Source organism: Bemisia tabaci, chromosome 6, assembly GCF_918797505.1.
Source record: "Bemisia tabaci chromosome 6, PGI_BMITA_v3".
NCBI lineage: Eukaryota > Metazoa > Arthropoda > Insecta > Hemiptera > Aleyrodidae > Bemisia > Bemisia tabaci.
The window spans coordinates 54,122,704-54,139,262 of NC_092798.1; the positions used below are offsets into that span (position 1 = coordinate 54,122,704).

Below are 16,559 nucleotides of genomic sequence, written 5' to 3' on the forward strand. Positions count from 1 at the left end.
TATACGCGTAGACAGGTATCCCTCCTCGATAACGGAGCTTAAGCCATTTTTTAAAATTCGCCCCTAGGGGCGAACCTCCCTCATACTTAGCCCTCCGCAAACTGAAAAAAAAAATGAAAAATTCGCTTAAAAAAAATATGTTAAAAAAAAAAAAAAAAAAAAAAAAGTCCACAAAATTTTTCAATAGTTTGACCTCCTCTACAAACTGGCACAGATTGGGCTCCCCCCGACCACTCTATCAAAAGTTCCACTTTTTTTTCAAAATCACCGCTTCACCGTGCCAGCTTTTCAAAATCGTTCCGCGACCTCTAGATACCTTCCCAAGGGTCCCCTCTACCCTCCATTGGCCGAATCTTCCGCCTTCTGACCCCTACTCCCATCGCAAACTACTCCCGAAGTCGACTACCTCGCAAAGTGCCCTCCAGGGTGATTACAGCGCCGTAAATTCGCGCCCGAAGTTTTTTCCAAAATAGAAACGCCTCCCAGCCCTTCGGCTCCGGGCCCGCTGGATACCCCTACCGGTCCCCTAAAAAAACTCAAAAGGGGCATCCCTCCGCAGACCGACGCAAAAGCCCCTACGGCTTAAAATAAAAAAATCCCACGCAAAATTGTTCCTCCGCCCTCGCCCTCCATCTTACCTTCCCCAAATAGCGCCCGCGCCCACCTAGCGCCCGCGCCCACTTAGCGCCCGTGTATCGCGAATGCCGCCGCAAGCCTTCCCCGAAAACCTTTCACTACCTCATACTTAGCCCTCCACAAACTGAAAAAAATGAAAAATTCGATTAAAAAAAAATATCTTAAAAAAAAAAAAAAAAAAGTAAACAGAGTAGTCTACGCGGCAGACCCCGCTCCGCGGATGGACGTGGGAGCATCTTCCGGGGGGTTTTATATTATCACGATAGAGTCTTGTAGAAGGGATTTCCAAAGTGTCGACCCCGAGAAATTGTCCGACCGATAATTACGGGGTTGGATCGGATCCCACCGCGTATACGCGTAGACAGGTATCCCTCCTCGATAACGGAGCTTACGCCATTTTTTAAAATTCGCCCCTAGGGGCGAACCTCCCTCATACTTAGCCCTCCGCAAACTGAAAAAAAAATGAAAAATTCGCTTAAAAAAAATATGTTTAAAAAAAAAAAATATAAAAAAAATAATCTGGAAAAAAATGAAAATTTCTCTTTTCCAACCCCCCGAAAACCTACTTAAACCTCTCTTGCCACCCGCTCGCTACTCAAGCGTCCGACCCGCACCCGCTACGTCAATCCGGCCCACTCTAAGGCCACGTCCGACTCGAGTGATCTACTCACAGACACATAATAACGACTATTTAAAAAAAAAAGAAGTAAACAGAGAAGTCTACGTCGCAGACCCCGCTCCGCGGATGGACGTGGGAGCATCTTCCGGGGGGTTTTATATTATCACGATAGAGTCTTGTAGAAGGGATTTCCAAAGTGTCGACCCCGAGAAATTGTCCGACCGATAATTACGGGGTTGGATCGGATCCCACCGCGTATACGCGTAGACAGGTATCCCTCCTCGATAACGGAGCTTAAGCCATTTTTTAAAATTCACCCCTAGGGGCGAACCTCCCTCATACTTAGCCCTCCGCAAACTGAAAAAAAAAATGAAAAATTCGCTTAAAAAAAATATGTTAAAAAAAAAAAAAAAAAAAAAAAAGAGTCCACAAAATTTTTCAATAGTTTGACCTCCTCTACAAACTGGCACAGATTGGGCTCCCCCCGACAACTCTATCAAAAGTTCCACTTTTTTTTCAAAATCACCGCTTCACCGTGCCAGCTTTTCAAAATCGTTCCGCGACCTCTAGATACCTTCCCAAGGGTCCCCTCTACCCTCCATTGGCCGAATCTTCCGCCTTCTGACCCCTACTCCCATCGCAAACTACTCCCGAAGTCGACTACCTCGCAAAGTGCCCTCCAGGGTGATTACAGCGCCGTAAATTCGCGCCCGAAGTTTTTTCCAAAATAGAAACGCCTCCCAGCCCTTCGGCTCCGGGCCCGCTGGATACCCCTACCGGTCCCCTAAAAAAACTCAAAAGGGGCATCCCTCCGCAGACCGACGCAAAAGCCCCTACGGCTTAAAATAAAAAAATCCCAAGCAAAATTGTTCCTCCGCCCTCGCCCTCCATCTTACCTTCCCCAAATAGCGCCCGCGCCCACCTAGCGCCCGTGCGCCCGTGTATCGCGAATGCCGCCGCAAGCCTTCCCCGAAAACCTTTCACTACCTCATACTTAGCCCTCCACAAACTGAAAAAAAATGAAAAATTCGATTAAAAAAAAAATATCTTAAAAAAAAAAAAAAAAAAGTAAACAGAGTAGTCTACGCGGCAGACCCCGCTCCGCGGATGGACGTGGGAGCATCTTCCGGGGGGTTTTATATTATCACGATAGAGTCTTGTAGAAGGGATTTCCAAAGTGTCGACCCCGAGAAATTGTCCGACCGATAATTACGGGGTTGGATCGGATCCCACCGCGTATACGCGTAGACAGGTATCCCTCCTCGATAACGGAGCTTACGCCATTTTTTAAAATTCGCCCCTAGGGGCGAACCTCCCTCATACTTAGCCCTCCGCAAACTGAAAAAAAAATGAAAAATTCGCTTAAAAAAAATATGTTTAAAAAAAAAAAAAAATATAAAAAAAATAATCTGGAAAAAAATGAAAATTTCTCTTTTCCAACCCCCCGAAAACCTACTTAAACCTCTCTTGCCACCCGCTCGCTACTCAAGCGTCCGACCCGCACCCGCTATGTCAATCCGGCCCACTCTAAGGCCACGTCCGACTCGAGTGATCTACTCACAGACACATAATAACGACTATTTTAAAAAAAAAGAAGTAAACAGAGCAGTCTACGCGGCAGACCCCGCTCCGCGGATGGACGTGGGAGCATCTTCCGGGGGGTTTTATATTATCACGATAGAGTCTTGTAGAAGGGATTTCCAAAGTGTCGACCCCGAGAAATTGTCCGACCGATAATTACGGGGTTGGATCGGATCCCACCGCGTATACGCGTAGACAGGTATCCCTCCTCGATAACGGAGCTTACGCCATTTTTTAAAATTCGCCCCTAGGGGCGAACCTCCCTCATACTTAGCCCTCCGCAAACTGAAAAAAAAATGAAAAATTCGCTTAAAAAAAATATGTTTAAAAAAAAAAAAAATATAAAAAAAATAATCTGGAAAAAAATGAAAATTTCTCTTTTCCAACCCCCCGAAAACCTACTTAAACCTCTCTTGCCACCCGCTCGCTACTCAAGCGTCCGACCCGCACCCGCTACGTCAATCCGGCCCACTCTAAGGCCACGTCCGACTCGAGTGATCTACTCACAGACACATAATAACGACTATTTTAAAAAAAAAGAAGTAAACAGAGCAGTCTACGCGGCAGACCCCGCTCCGCGGATGGACGTGGGAGCATCTTCCGGGGGTTTTATATTATCACGATAGAGTCTTGTAGAAGGGATTTCCAAAGTGTCGACCCCGAGAAATTGTCCGACCGATAATTACGGGGTTGGATCGGATCCCACCGCGTATACGCGTAGACAGGTATCCCTCCTCGATAACGGAGCTTACGCCATTTTTTAAAATTCGCCCCTAGGGGCGAACCTCCCTCATACTTAGCCCTCCGCAAACTGAAAAAAAAATGAAAAATTCGCTTAAAAAAAATATGTTTAAAAAAAAAAAAAATATAAAAAAAATAATCTGGAAAAAAATGAAAATTTCTCTTTTCCAACCCCCCGAAAACCTACTTAAACCTCTCTTGCCACCCGCTCGCTACTCAAGCGTCCGACCCGCACCCGCTACGTCAATCCGGCCCACTCTAAGGCCACGTCCGACTCGAGTGATCTACTCACAGACACATAATAACGACTATTTTAAAAAAAAAGAAGTAAACAGAGCAGTCTACGCGGCAGACCCCGCTCCGCGGATGGACGTGGGAGCATCTTCCGGGGGGTTTTATATTATCACGATAGAGTCTTGTAGAAGGGATTTCCAAAGTGTCGACCCCGAGAAATTGTCCGACCGATAATTACGGGGTTGGATCGGATCCCACCGCGTATACGCGTAGACAGGTATCCCTCCTCGATAACGGAGCTTACGCCATTTTTTAAAATTCGCCCCTAGGGGCGAACCTCCCTCATACTTAGCCCTCCGCAAACTGAAAAAAAAAATGAAAAATTCGCTTAAAAAAAATATGTTTAAAAAAAAAAAAATATAAAAAAAATAATCTGGAAAAAAATGAAAATTTCTCTTTTCCAACCCCCCGAAAACCTACTTAAACCTCTCTTGCCACCCGCTCGCTACTCAAGCGTCCGACCCGCACCCGCTACGTCAATCCGGCCCACTCTAAGGCCACGTCCGACTCGAGTGATCTACTCACAGACACATAATAACGACTATTTAAAAAAAAAGAAGTAAACAGAGAAGTCTACGTCGCAGACCCCGCTCCGCGGATGGACGTGGGAGCATCTTCCGGGGGTTTTATATTATCACGATAGAGTCTTGTAGAAGGGATTTCCAAAGTGTCGACCCCGAGAAATTGTCCGACCGATAATTACGGGGTTGGATCGGATCCCACCGCGTATACGCGTAGACAGGTATCCCTCCTCGATAACGGAGCTTAAGCCATTTTTTAAAATTCGCCCCTAGGGGCGAACCTCCCTCATACTTAGCCCTCCGCAAACTGAAAAAAAAATGAAAAATTCGCTTAAAAAAAATATGTTAAAAAAAAAAAAAAAAAAAAAAAAAAAGAGTCCACAAAATTTTTCAATAGTTTGACCTCCTCTACAAACTGGCACAGATTGGGCTCCCCCCGACCACTCTATCAAAAGTTCCACTTTTTTTTCAAAATCACCGCTTCACCGTGCCAGCTTTTCAAAATCGTTCCGCGACCTCTAGATACCTTCCCAAGGGTCCCCTCTACCCTCCATTGGCCGAATCTTCCGCCTTCTGACCCCTACTCCCATCGCAAACTACTCCCGAAGTCGACTACCTCGCAAAGTGCCCTCCAGGGTGATTACAGCGCCGTAAATTCGCGCCCGAAGTTTTTTCCAAAATAGAAACGCCTCCCAGCCCTTCGGCTCCGGGCCCGCTGGATACCCCTACCGGTCCCCTAAAAAAACTCAAAAGGGGCATCCCTCCGCAGACCGACGCAAAAGCCCCTACGGCTTAAAATAAAAAAATCCCACGCAAAATTGTTCCTCCGCCCTCGCCCTCCATCTTACCTTCCCCAAATAGCGCCCGCGCCCACCTAGCGCCCGTGTATCGCGAATGCCGCCGCAAGCCTTCCCCGAAAACCTTTCACTACCTCATACTTAGCCCTCCACAAACTGAAAAAAAATGAAAAATTCGATTAAAAAAAAATATCTTAAAAAAAAAAAAAAAAAAAGTAAACAGAGTAGTCTACGCGGCAGACCCCGCTCCGCGGATGGACGTGGGAGCATCTTCCGGGGGGTTTTATATTATCACGATAGAGTCTTGTAGAAGGGATTTCCAAAGTGTCGACCCCGAGAAATTGTCCGACCGATAATTACGGGGTTGGATCGGATCCCACCGCGTATACGCGTAGACAGGTATCCCTCCTCGATAACGGAGCTTACGCCATTTTTTAAAATTCGCCCCTAGGGGCGAACCTCCCTCATACTTAGCCCTCCGCAAACTGAAAAAAAAAATGAAAAATTCGCTTAAAAAAAATATGTTTAAAAAAAAAAAAAATATAAAAAAAATAATCTGGAAAAAAATGAAAATTTCTCTTTTCCAACCCCCCGAAAACCTACTTAAACCTCTCTTGCCACCCGCTCGCTACTCAAGCGTCCGACCCGCACCCGCTACGTCAATCCGGCCCACTCTAAGGCCACGTCCGACTCGAGTGATCTACTCACAGACACATAATAACGACTATTTTAAAAAAAAAGAAGTAAACAGAGCAGTCTACGCGGCAGACCCCGCTCCGCGGATGGACGTGGGAGCATCTTCCGGGGGGTTTTATATTATCACGATAGAGTCTTGTAGAAGGGATTTCCAAAGTGTCGACCCCGAGAAATTGTCCGACCGATAATTACGGGGTTGGATCGGATCCCACCGCGTATACGCGTAGACAGGTATCCCTCCTCGATAACGGAGCTTACGCCATTTTTTAAAATTCGCCCCTAGGGGCGAACCTCCCTCATACTTAGCCCTCCGCAAACTGAAAAAAAAATGAAAAATTCGCTTAAAAAAAATATGTTTAAAAAAAAAAAAAATATAAAAAAAATAATCTGGAAAAAAATGAAAATTTCTCTTTTCCAACCCCCCGAAAACCTACTTAAACCTCTCTTGCCACCCGCTCGCTACTCAAGCGTCCGACCCGCACCCGCTACGTCAATCCGGCCCACTCTAAGGCCACGTCCGACTCGAGTGATCTACTCACAGACACATAATAACGACTATTTTAAAAAAAAAGAAGTAAACAGAGCAGTCTACGCGGCAGACCCCGCTCCGCGGATGGACGTGGGAGCATCTTCCGGGGGGTTTTATATTATCACGATAGAGTCTTGTAGAAGGGATTTCCAAAGTGTCGACCCCGAGAAATTGTCCGACCGATAATTACGGGGTTGGATCGGATCCCACCGCGTATACGCGTAGACAGGTATCCCTCCTCGATAACGGAGCTTACGCCATTTTTTAAAATTCGCCCCTAGGGGCGAACCTCCCTCATACTTAGCCCTCCGCAAACTGAAAAAAAAATGAAAAATTCGCTTAAAAAAAATATGTTTAAAAAAAAAAAAATATAAAAAAAAATAATCTGGAAAAAAATGAAAATTTCTCTTTTCCAACCCCCCGAAAACCTACTTAAACCTCTCTTGCCACCCGCTCGCTACTCAAGCGTCCGACCCGCACCCGCTACGTCAATCCGGCCCACTCTAAGGCCACGTCCGACTCGAGTGATCTACTCACAGACACATAATAACGACTATTTTAAAAAAAAAGAAGTAAACAGAGCAGTCTACGCGGCAGACCCCGCTCCGCGGATGGACGTGGGAGCATCTTCCGGGGGGTTTTATATTATCACGATAGAGTCTTGTAGAAGGGATTTCCAAAGTGTCGACCCCGAGAAATTGTCCGACCGATAATTACGGGGTTGGATCGGATCCCACCGCGTATACGCGTAGACAGGTATCCCTCCTCGATAACGGAGCTTACGCCATTTTTTAAAATTCGCCCCTAGGGGCGAACCTCCCTCATACTTAGCCCTCCGCAAACTGAAAAAAAAAATGAAAAATTCGCTTAAAAAAAATATGTTTAAAAAAAAAAAAATATAAAAAAAATAATCTGGAAAAAAATGAAAATTTCTCTTTTCCAACCCCCCGAAAACCTACTTAAACCTCTCTTGCCACCCGCTCGCTACTCAAGCGTCCGACCCGCACCCGCTACGTCAATCCGGCCCACTCTAAGGCCACGTCCGACTCGAGTGATCTACTCACAGACACATAATAACGACTATTTTAAAAAAAAAGAAGTAAACAGAGCAGTCTACGCGGCAGACCCCGCTCCGCGGATGGACGTGGGAGCATCTTCCGGGGGGTTTTATATTATCACGATAGAGTCTTGTAGAAGGGATTTCCAAAGTGTCGACCCCGAGAAATTGTCCGACCGATAATTACGGGGTTGGATCGGATCCCACCGCGTATACGCGTAGACAGGTATCCCTCCTCGATAACGGAGCTTACGCCATTTTTTAAAATTCGCCCCTAGGGGCGAACCTCCCTCATACTTAGCCCTCCGCAAACTGAAAAAAAAATGAAAAATTCGCTTAAAAAAAATATGTTTAAAAAAAAAAAAATATAAAAAAAATAATCTGGAAAAAAATGAAAATTTCTCTTTTCCAACCCCCCGAAAACCTACTTAAACCTCTCTTGCCACCCGCTCGCTACTCAAGCGTCCGACCCGCACCCGCTACGTCAATCCGGCCCACTCTAAGGCCACGTCCGACTCGAGTGATCTACTCACAGACACATAATAACGACTATTTAAAAAAAAAAGAAGTAAACAGAGAAGTCTACGTCGCAGACCCCGCTCCGCGGATGGACGTGGGAGCATCTTCCGGGGGGTTTTATATTATCACGATAGAGTCTTGTAGAAGGGATTTCCAAAGTGTCGACCCCGAGAAATTGTCCGACCGATAATTACGGGGTTGGATCGGATCCCACCGCGTATACGCGTAGACAGGTATCCCTCCTCGATAACGGAGCTTAAGCCATTTTTTAAAATTCGCCCCTAGGGGCGAACCTCCCTCATACTTAGCCCTCCGCAAACTGAAAAAAAAATGAAAAATTCGCTTAAAAAAAATATGTTAAAAAAAAAAAAAAAAAAAAAAAAAAGAGTCCACAAAATTTTTCAATAGTTTGACCTCCTCTACAAACTGGCACAGATTGGGCTCCCCCCGACCACTCTATCAAAAGTTCCACTTTTTTTTCAAAATCACCGCTTCACCGTGCCAGCTTTTCAAAATCGTTCCGCGACCTCTAGATACCTTCCAAGGGTCCCCTCTACCCTCCATTGGCCGAATCTTCCGCCTTCTGACCCCTACTCCCATCGCAAACTACTCCCGAAGTCGACTACCTCGCAAAGTGCCCTCCAGGGTGATTACAGCGCCGTAAATTCGCGCCCGAAGTTTTTTCCAAAATAGAAACGCCTCCCAGCCCTTCGGCTCCGGGCCCGCTGGATACCCCTACCGGTCCCCTAAAAAAACTCAAAAGGGGCATCCCTCCGCAGACCGACGCAAAAGCCCTACGGCTTAAAATAAAAAAATCCCAAGCAAAATTGTTCCTCCGCCTCGCCCTCCATCTTACCTTCCCCAAATAGCGCCCGCGCCCACCTAGCGCCCGCGCCCACTTAGCGCCCGTGTATCGCGAATGCCGCCGCAAGCCTTCCCCGAAAACCTTTCACTACCTCATACTTAGCCCTCCACAAACTGAAAAAAAATGAAAAATTCGATTAAAAAAAAAATATCTTAAAAAAAAAAAAAAAAAAGTAAACAGAGTAGTCTACGCGGCAGACCCCGCTCCGCGGATGGACGTGGGAGCATCTTCCGGGGGGTTTTATATTATCACGATAGAGTCTTGTAGAAGGGATTTCCAAAGTGTCGACCCCGAGAAATTGTCCGACCGATAATTACGGGGTTGGATCGGATCCCACCGCGTATACGCGTAGACAGGTATCCCTCCTCGATAACGGAGCTTACGCCATTTTTTAAAATTCGCCCCTAGGGGCGAACCTCCCTCATACTTAGCCCTCCGCAAACTGAAAAAAAAATGAAAAATTCGCTTAAAAAAAATATGTTTAAAAAAAAAAAAAAATATAAAAAAATAATCTGGAAAAAAATGAAAATTTCTCTTTTCCAACCCCCCGAAAACCTACTTAAACCTCTCTTGCCACCCGCTCGCTACTCAAGCGTCCGACCCGCACCCGCTACGTCAATCCGGCCCACTCTAAGGCCACGTCCGACTCGAGTGATCTACTCACAGACACATAATAACGACTATTTAAAAAAAAAAGAAGTAAACAGAGCAGTCTACGCGCAGACCCCGCTCCGCGGATGGACGTGGGAGCATCTTCCGGGGGGTTTTATATTATCACGATAGAGTCTTGTAGAAGGGATTTCCAAAGTGTCGACCCCGAGAAATTGTCCGACCGATAATTACGGGGTTGGATCGGATCCCACCGCGTATACGCGTAGACAGGTATCCCTCCTCGATAACGGAGCTTACGCCATTTTTTAAAATTCGCCCCTAGGGGCGAACCTCCCTCATACTTAGCCCTCCGCAAACTGAAAAAAAAATGAAAAATTCGCTTAAAAAAAATATGTTTAAAAAAAAAAAAAATATAAAAAAAATAATCTGGAAAAAAATGAAAATTTCTCTTTTCCAACCCCCGAAAACCTACTTAAACCTCTCTTGCCACCCGCTCGCTACTCAAGCGTCCGACCCGCACCCGCTACGTCAATCCGGCCCACTCTAAGGCCACGTCCGACTCGAGTGATCTACTCACAGACACATAATAACGACTATTTAAAAAAAAAAGAAGTAAACAGAGAAGTCTACGTCGCAGACCCCGCTCCGCGGATGGACGTGGGAGCATCTTCCGGGGGGTTTTATATTATCACGATAGAGTCTTGTAGAAGGGATTTCCAAAGTGTCGACCCCGAGAAATTGTCCGACCGATAATTACGGGGTTGGATCGGATCCCACCGCGTATACGCGTAGACAGGTATCCCTCCTCGATAACGGAGCTTAAGCCATTTTTTAAAACTCGCCCCTAGGGGCGAACCTCCCTCATACTTAGCCCTCCGCAAACTGAAAAAAAAATGAAAAATTCGCTTAAAAAAAATATGTTAAAAAAAAAAAAAAAAAAAAAAAAGAGTCCACAAAATTTTTCAATAGTTTGACCTCCTCTACAAACTGGCACAGATTGGGCTCCCCCCGACCACTCTATCAAAAGTTCCACTTTTTTTTCAAAATCACCGCTTCACCGTGCCAGCTTTTCAAAATCGTTCCGCGACCTCTAGATACCTTCCCAAGGGTCCCCTCTACCCTCCATTGGCCGAATCTTCCGCCTTCTGACCCCTACTCCCATCGCAAACTACTCCCGAAGTCGACTACCTCGCAAAGTGCCCTCCAGGGTGATTACAGCGCCGTAAATTCGCGCCCGAAGTTTTTTCCAAAATAGAAACGCCTCCCAGCCCTTCGGCTCCGGGCCCGCTGGATACCCCTACCGGTCCCCTAAAAAAACTCAAAAGGGCATCCCTCCGCAGACCGACGCAAAAGCCCCTACGGCTTAAAATAAAAAAATCCCACGCAAAATTGTTCCTCCGCCCTCGCCCTCCATCTTACCTTCCCCAAATAGCGCCCGCGCCCACCTAGCGCCCGCGCCCACTTAGCGCCCGTGTATCGCGAATGCCGCCGCAAGCCTTCCCCGAAAACCTTTCACTACCTCATACTTAGCCCTCCACAAACTGAAAAAAAATGAAAAATTCGATTAAAAAAAAAATATCTTAAAAAAAAAAAAAAAAAAGTAAACAGAGTAGTCTACGCGGCAGACCCCGCTCCGCGGATGGACGTGGGAGCATCTTCCGGGGGGTTTTATATTATCACGATAGAGTCTTGTAGAAGGGATTTCCAAAGTGTCGACCCCGAGAAATTGTCCGACCGATAATTACGGGGTTGGATCGGATCCCACCGCGTATACGCGTAGACAGGTATCCCTCCTCGATAACGGAGCTTACGCCATTTTTTAAAATTCGCCCCTAGGGGCGAACCTCCCTCATACTTAGCCCTCCGCAAACTGAAAAAAAAATGAAAAATTCGCTTAAAAAAAATATGTTTAAAAAAAAAAAAAATATAAAAAAAATCTCTCTGGAAAAAAATGAAAATTTCTCTTTTCCAACCCCCCGAAAACCTACTTAAACCTCTCTTGCCACCCGCTCGCTACTCAAGCGTCCGACCCGCACCCGCTATGTCAATCCGGCCCACTCTAAGGCCACGTCCGACTCGAGTGATCTACTCACAGACACATAATAACGACTATTTTAAAAAAAAAGAAGTAAACAGAGCAGTCTACGCGGCAGACCCCGCTCCGCGGATGGACGTGGGAGCATCTTCCGGGGGGTTTTATATTATCACGATAGAGTCTTGTAGAAGGGATTTCCAAAGTGTCGACCCCGAGAAATTGTCCGACCGATAATTACGGGGTTGGATCGGATCCCACCGCGTATACGCGTAGACAGGTATCCCTCCTCGATAACGGAGCTTACGCCATTTTTTAAAATTCGCCCCTAGGGGCGAACCTCCCTCATACTTAGCCCTCCGCAAACTGAAAAAAAAATGAAAAATTCGCTTAAAAAAAATATGTTTAAAAAAAAAAAAAAATATAAAAAAAAATAATCTGGAAAAAAATGAAAATTTCTCTTTTCCAACCCCCCGAAAACCTACTTAAACCTCTCTTGCCACCCGCTCGCTACTCAAGCGTCCGACCCGCACCCGCTACGTCAATCCGGCCCACTCTAAGGCCACGTCCGACTCGAGTGATCTACTCACAGACACATAATAACGACTATTTTAAAAAAAAAGAAGTAAACAGAGCAGTCTACGCGGCAGACCCGCTCCGCGGATGGACGTGGGAGCATCTTCCGGGGGGTTTTATATTATCACGATAGAGTCTTGTAGAAGGGATTTCCAAAGTGTCGACCCCGAGAAATTGTCCGACCGATAATTACGGGGTTGGATCGGATCCCACCGCGTATACGCGTAGACAGGTATCCCTCCTCGATAACGGAGCTTACGCCATTTTTTAAAATTCGCCCTAGGGGCGAACCTCCCTCATACTTAGCCCTCCGCAAACTGAAAAAAAAATGAAAAATTCGCTTAAAAAAAATATGTTTAAAAAAAAAAAAAATATAAAAAAAATAATCTGGAAAAAAATGAAAATTTCTCTTTTCCAACCCCCCGAAAACCTACTTAAACCTCTCTTGCCACCCGCTCGCTACTCAAGCGTCCGACCCGCACCCGCTACGTCAATCCGGCCCACTCTAAGGCCACGTCCGACTCGAGTGATCTACTCACAGACACATAATAACGACTATTTAAAAAAAAAAAAGTAAACAGAGCAGTCTACGCGGCAGACCCCGCTCCGCGGATGGACGTGGGAGCATCTTCCGGGGGGTTTTATATTATCACGATAGAGTCTTGTAGAAGGGATTTCCAAAGTGTCGACCCCGAGAAATTGTCCGACCGATAATTACGGGGTTGGATCGGATCCCACCGCGTATACGCGTAGACAGGTATCCCTCCTCGATAACGGAGCTTACGCCATTTTTTAAAATTCGCCCCTAGGGGCGAACCTCCCTCATACTTAGCCCTCCGCAAACTGAAAAAAAAATGAAAAATTCGCTTAAAAAAAATATGTTTAAAAAAAAAAAAATATAAAAAAATAATCTGGAAAAAAATGAAAATTTCTCTTTTCCAACCCCCCGAAAACCTACTTAAACCTCTCTTGCCACCCGCTCGCTACTCAAGCGTCCGACCCGCACCCGCTATGTCAATCCGGCCCACTCTAAGGCCACGTCCGACTCGAGTGATCTACTCACAGACACATAATAACGACTATTTTAAAAAAAAGAAGTAAACAGAGCAGTCTACGCGGCAGACCCCGCTCCGCGGATGGACGTGGGAGCATCTTCCGGGGGGTTTTATATTATCACGATAGAGTCTTGTAGAAGGGATTTCCAAAGTGTCGACCCCGAGAAATTGTCCGACCGATAATTACGGGGTTGGATCGGATCCCACCGCGTATACGCGTAGACAGGTATCCCTCCTCGATAACGGAGCTTACGCCATTTTTTAAAATTCGCCCCTAGGGGCGAACCTCCCTCATACTTAGCCCTCCGCAAACTGAAAAAAAAATGAAAAATTCGCTTAAAAAAAATATGTTTAAAAAAAAAAAAAAATATAAAAAAAATAATCTGGAAAAAAATGAAAATTTCTCTTTTCCAACCCCCGAAAACCTACTTAAACCTCTCTTGCCACCCGCTCGCTACTCAAGCGTCCGACCCGCACCCGCTACGTCAATCCGGCCCACTCTAAGGCCACGTCCGACTCGAGTGATCTACTCACAGACACATAATAACGACTATTTAAAAAAAAAGAAGTAAACAGAGAAGTCTACGTCGCAGACCCCGCTCCGCGGATGGACGTGGGAGCATCTTCCGGGGGGTTTTATATTATCACGATAGAGTCTTGTAGAAGGGATTTCCAAAGTGTCGACCCCGAGAAATTGTCCGACCGATAATTACGGGGTTGGATCGGATCCCACCGCGTATACGCGTAGACAGGTATCCCTCCTCGATAACGGAGCTTAAGCCATTTTTTAAAACTCGCCCCTAGGGGCGAACCTCCCTCATACTTAGCCCTCCGCAAACTGAAAAAAAAATGAAAAATTCGCTTAAAAAAAATATGTTTAAAAAAAAAAAAAATATAAAAAAAATAATCTGGAAAAAAATGAAAATTTCTCTTTTCCAACCCCCCGAAAACCTACTTAAACCTCTCTTGCCACCCGCTCGCTACTCAAGCGTCCGACCCGCACCCGCTACGTCAATCCGGCCCACTCTAAGGCCACGTCCGACTCGAGTGATCTACTCACAGACACATAATAACGACTATTTAAAAAAAAAAGAAGTAAACAGAGAAGTCTACGTCGCAGACCCCGCTCCGCGGATGGACGTGGGAGCATCTTCCGGGGGGTTTTATATTATCACGATAGAGTCTTGTAGAAGGGATTTCCAAAGTGTCGACCCCGAGAAATTGTCCGACCGATAATTACGGGGTTGGATCGGATCCCACCGCGTATACGCGTAGACAGGTATCCCTCCTCGATAACGGAGCTTAAGCCATTTTTTAAAATCGCCCCTAGGGGCGAACCTCCCTCATACTTAGCCCTCCGCAAACTGAAAAAAAAATGAAAAATTCGCTTAAAAAAAATATGTTAAAAAAAAAAAAAAAAAAAAAAAAAAAAAAAAAAAGAAGTAAACAGAGAAGTCTACGCGGCAGACCCCGCTCCGCGGATGGGCGTGGCAGCATCTTCCGAGGGATTTTATATTATCACGATAGAGTCTTGTAGAAGGGATTTCCAAAGTGCCGACCCCGAAAAATTGTCGGACCGATAATTACGGGGTGGGATCGGATTCCACCGCGTATACGCGTAGACAGGTATCCCTCCTCGGTAACGGAGCTTACGCCATTTTTAAAATTCGCCCCTTAGGGTGAACCTACCTCAAACTTAGCCCTCCGCAAACTGAAAAAGATTGAAAAATTCACTTTAAAAAAAAATATCTTAAAAAAAAAAAAAAAAAAAAAAAGAAGTAAACAGAGAAGTCTACGCGGCGGACCCCGCTCCGCGGATGGACGTGGGAGCATCTTCCGGGGGATTTTATATTATCACGATAGAGTCTTGTAGAAGGGATTTCCAAAGTGCCGACCCCGAAAAATTGTCTGACCGATAATTACGGGGTGGGATCGGATCCCACCGCGTATACGCGTAGACAGGTATCCCTCCTCGGTAACGGAGCTTACGCCATTTTTAAAATTCGCCCCTAGGGGCGAACCTACCTCAAACTTAGCCCTCCGCAAACTGAAAAAAAATGAAAAATTCGCATTAAAAAAAATATCTTAAAAAAAAAAAAAAGAAGTAAACAGAGAAGTCTACGCAGCAGACCCCGCTCCGCGGATGGGCGTGGGAGCATCTTCCGGGGGATTTTATATTATCACGATAGAGTCTTGTAGAAGGGATTTCCAAAGTGCCGACCCCGGAAAATTGTCCGACCGATAATTACGGGGATGGGATCGGATCCCACCGCGTATACGCGTAGACAGGTATCCCTCCTCGGTAACGGAGCTTACGCCATTTTTAAAATTCGCCCCTAAGGGCGAACCTACCTCAAACTTAGCCCTCCGCAAACTGAAAAAAAATGAAAAATTCGCTTTAAAAAAAAAAAATATCTTAAAAAAAAAAAAAAAGAAAAGAAGTAAACAGAGAAGTCTACGCGGCAGACCCCGCTCCGCGGATGAGCGTGGGAGCATCTTCCGGGGGATTTTATATTATCACGATAGAGTCTTGTAGAAGGGATTTCCAAAGTGCCGACCCCGGAAAATTGTCCGACCGATAATTACGGGGTGGGATCGGATCCCACCGCGTATACGCGTAGACAGGTATCCCTCCTCGGTAACGGAGCTTACGCCATTTTTAAAATTCGCCCCTAGGGGCGAACCTACCTCAAACTTAGCCCTCCGCAAACTGAAAAAAAATAAAAAATTCCCTTAAAAAAAAATATCTTAAAAAAAAAAAAAAAAAAAAAGAAGTAAACAGAGAAGTCTACGCGGCGGACCCCGCTCCGCGGATGGACGTGGGAGCATCTTCCGGGGGATTTTATATTATCACGATAGAGTCTTGTAGAAGGGATTTCCAAAGTGCCGACCCCGAAAAATTGTCCGACCGATAATTACGGGGTGGGATCGGATCCCACCGCGTATACGCGTAGACAGGTATCCCTCCTCGGTAACGGAGCTTACGCCGTTTTTAAAATTCCTCCTAAGGGCAAACCTACCTCAAACTTGGACCTCCGCAAACTGAAAAAAAATGAAAAATTCGCTTTAAAAAAAAAAATCTTAAAAAAAAAAAAAAAAAAAAAAAGAAGTAAACAGAGAAGTCCACGCGGCAGACCCCGCTCTGCGGATGGGCGTGGGAGCATCTTCCGGGGGATTTTATATTATCACGATAGAGTCATGTAGAAGGGATTACCAAAGTGTCGACCCCGAAAAATTGTACGACCGATAATTACGGGGTGGGATCGGATCCCACCGCGTATACGCGTAGACAGGTATCCCTCCTCGGTAACGGAGCTTACGCCATTTTTAAAATTCGCCCCTTAGGGCGAACCTACCTCAAACTTAGCCCTCCGCAAACTGAAAAAAAATGAAAAATTCGCTTTGAAAAAAAATATCTTAAAAAAAAAA

At 45.7% G+C, this 16,559-nt stretch overlaps 1 long non-coding RNA gene across 1 annotated transcript; it reads left to right on the top strand.

Moving 5' to 3' along the window:
• The first annotated feature begins 10,968 nt into the window (after window positions 1-10,968).
• LOC140224911 (uncharacterized) lies at window positions 10,969-15,909 on the top strand. The gene is made up of 2 exons (XR_011900122.1): window positions 10,969-11,067; window positions 13,700-15,909. It is a non-coding gene; the product is annotated as an uncharacterized lncRNA (long non-coding RNA).
• The last annotated feature ends 650 nt before the right edge of the window (window positions 15,910-16,559 follow it).